Here is a 4,064-nt window from a genome sequence, read left to right as displayed (position 1 = left end):
GTGTTCGACATCGAGGAAGTGAGTGTCTAGGTGTTCGCCTTCGAGGAAGTGAGTGTCTAGGTGTTCGCTGTCGAGGAAATAGGTGTCTAGATGTTCGCCTTCGAGGAAGTGAGTGTCTACGAGTTCGCCTTCGAGGAAGTGGGTGTCTAGGTGTTTGTCTTCGAGGAAGTGAGTGTCTAGGTGTTCGCTGTCGAAGAAATAGGTGTCTAGGTGTTCGCTGTCGAGGAAATAGAGGTGTCTAGGTGTTCGCCTTCGAGGAACTAAGTGTCTAGGTGTTCGCCTTCGAGGAAGTGGGTATCTACGTGTTCGACATCGAGTAAGTGAGTGTCTAGGTGTTCGCCTTCGAGGAAGTGTGTGTCTAGGTGTTCGCTGTCGAGGAAATAGGTGTCTGGTGTTTGTTTGTAAGAAACGATGTGTCGTCGTCGTTGTCGTCGTCGCCATCGTCGTCGCCATCGCCGTCGTTGCCAGCTACAGAGGGAAGAAATGCATTCTGGCATTTTTGGCGCAAGAGATAAATGTGGTCGCGACGGGTATCTATAATAATATATTATATAATAATATAATCGTAAGTCATAAGCTAGAAATGGACCAATCACAGTCGTCAATTTTTGGTCTTTCTTCCGATTTATGATTTATGGCTTATTGTAGAAGGCCCATATAATATCGATCCCTGCAATCTGTACGATCGTTAAGCCCAAGACACAATTTATCAGGAAACGAATACACCGGAATACACATATTTGATAGGTTGAAACTTATCGTTATCGCTATTCCCTCGCATTAGGCGAGTTCAAGACGACAAAGCTACATAAGGTATGCTTGGTCGCGTTCAGCAGACTCAACAGTTTTACAACTGTTTTATGATTCTTTGCTGCGATAGGACTATTCCTTTAGATCTAAAAGTATAACCCAATCAGCGAGACGCTTTTTTTAAAAAAAAAAAAAAAAAGGGTAAAAGAAGCGCTAAGAGTGGGTGCTGCTGGTCAAAAAACATTTGGGCCAGTTTCACCAACGCCAATTACTTAATCGACTGTAAAACTGACTAATCACGTATGCTGTTTAGTAGAACCATCTTTTTTAAAAACATACGTGATATCCTTATTTACTTAAATTTAATTACATGTATCATTTGTATAAAAGTTTTGATATTAATAGTCGGCGCCAAGTTAAATTCTGATCTTTAAAAACCTACGTGGTATATTCTTATTATTTACTTAAATCAATGACATGTACCATTTGTATAAAGGATTTGATGTCAATAGTCGGCGCCAAGTTACTCTACCTTATTACTTACTTAATTTTAATGACATTTATCATTTGTATACAAAATTTGATATCAACAGTCGGCGCCAAGTTTTAATTCTTCTTTAAAAAAATTATATCACAATTAATTTAAAAACAAAATGAAAAAAATTTATTTAAATAGAAAAATTTTTTATGTAAAAACACTTCGCGCTGCTAGAGCGAATAAGAAAAACAATGAAAACTATCTAACAGCTATAATAATTAATACAAATATATGTAATGGTAATGATAATTTAAAAATTATAGTAAACATATTCTAAATGATACATTTAATTAATAAATATATAGCTTACTTTTCTTTTTTTAAGTATTTCACTCGCATATATTGTACGCGAATATACATACAGACTGCATACTTTAACTCTCGTAGTTTCTAATCTCTTTTATACAAAATGTTATATCCATATATAATTTTATTATGACGTTAGTACATATTGAGATACAATTCACTCGCACATACATATACACTAATATATACGCACTAAATACTTTAATTCTTCGTGAAAATGTTTCTTATCTTTGTTATTATATTTTATTACATCGAGATCGAGAACTAGCAGCGCGAATGTTTTTACATGAAAAATTTTTCTATTTAAATAAATTTTTTTTATTTTGTTTTTAAATTAATTGTGATATAATTTTTTTTAAAGAAGAATTAAGTCACTTGGTTTCGAATAGGAAGATCTTTTAATAAGAATACAAAGGCATATACTTAGGTTTCATTGTATGAAGATAAAGATAATTCCACTTAGGTTTTACTTTTTAATTTAGTGGAATTTAAATAATAGTACTATATGGGTTCTTAAAGATTAAAGGTACCACTTGTGTTTTACTTTTTAATTTGGTAGAATTTAACTTGGCGCTGACTGTTGATATCAAATCTTGTATACAAATGATAAATGTCATTAAAATTAAGTAAGTAATAAGGTAGAGTAACTTGGCGCCGACTATTGACATCAAATCTTTTATACAAATGGTACATGTCATTGATTTAAGTAAATAATAAGGATAATACCACGTAGGTTTTTAAAGATTAGAATTTAACTTGGCGCCGACTATTGATATCAAAACTTTTATACAAATGATACATGTCATTAAATTTAAGTAAATAAGGATATCACGTATGTTTTTAAAAAAGATGGTTCTACTAAACAGCATATGTGATTAGTCAGTTTTACAATCGATTAAGTAATTGGCGTTGGTGAAACTGGCCTAAATGTTTTTTGACCAGCAGCACCCACTCTTAGCGCTTCTTTTACCTTTTTTTTTTTAAAAAAGGTAAGTTTATAAAGATAGTACCAAATGGGTTTTACTTTTTAATTTAGTAGAATTTAAATAATAGTATTGTTTTTTACATGGGTTTTTAAAGATAGAATTTTACTTGGTATAACCAACTCAAAACCGGAAGTTCAAACAAAAATTAGAATAAGGATAGTATCACATGTTTAACATACACTTCAAAATCTTGAATAAAATATAGTGTTCTAGGTGAGAGATCAAACTATAACGGTTTTTTATATTTTAAAAACCCATAAGATATCAATATTAATTTTAAAATTCTTATACCAAACTATTTTAACGTAATACATTTTATTATTGAAAGATAATGAAATGGAAATGAATATATTCAAGTACAAGTTCGAGTTAGTATTACATACGTATAATCAAATACGATGTTAATAAACGTAATAAATTTTTTGGTGTAATGTTATTACGAAATTGATTATCAGAACAATCCTTTCTTACAATATTAATTATTAATTGGAATAATAATTTATAAACGTATACTTATGATGATATACGTGATACATAACTACCAGACCTTTCAATCTGAAAATAAAATACAACACAAAGAATCAGTTCTTTTATAATTATATAAAGAATAGAGACAGCAAATTAATAGAGATTCTAAACATATCTAATACGATTGGAATTATCAGATTTATTAAAGGTTACTCTAATCCCACTCTTCTGCGCAAAAACGTTGCTGTATTGGGCACATTACGACGAGCACTTGTAATGAAAAATTCTGTGTGCTCCCCCGCGCCCGTGCCGCACAATAAACAACTGAGCATACATGTTACACAATGTACTATTATTATCTTAAATATAACGACGACGACCGATAGACATACACGCGAAATAATATTTACAGAACATAGAAATTGCGAGAGAGACGCAAATGGACAAAGAAGCGGGCGTGAGATTAAGCATAGAGAGAGTCGATCAGCTGACGCCGACTAATACGGTCGAGTTCGAGGAATTCTCCGTTTTATTTCGAGAGTCAGTGACATTCGAATAAGTAGTACCGCGGCCGAATTAAGACTTTCTTGTGATCGAGCGATTTTTAATCGAGTAACTTTTATTCTCGCAACAGCGGGCGCTTGTAATTAAATTAATAATTAATATATTCACAAACATTTGTAATTTCATTTTTTTCTTGTTTTTATTTTGATGACCTGAACATTTCCGCTACCATATTACTTTTCCTTCGATCTTTTTTGTATCATTGACGGAGTCGAAAGACTAAAATATAAGTGTCATAATCAGGGTTGGTTAGTGCTAAATCAAAGAGTTAAAAGTTAAGTTAAAAAGTTAATTAATTTTAACTTAACTTAGTTACGTTTTTTAGACTTCTAACTTTTCAACTTTATTTAGTTACATTTTATCAGTAACTAATAACTTTTTATTAATTTTTTTAAAGTTAAGTGTCAGACCCAATACGAGCCACACGTAACCAAAGATACGAATTCCGGCCG

Source organism: Cyphomyrmex costatus, unplaced genomic scaffold (assembly GCF_001594065.2).
Source record: "Cyphomyrmex costatus isolate MS0001 unplaced genomic scaffold, Ccosl1.0 scaffold1273, whole genome shotgun sequence".
Lineage (NCBI taxonomy): Eukaryota > Metazoa > Arthropoda > Insecta > Hymenoptera > Formicidae > Cyphomyrmex > Cyphomyrmex costatus.
Note: the sequence above shows the minus strand (reverse complement) of the source record.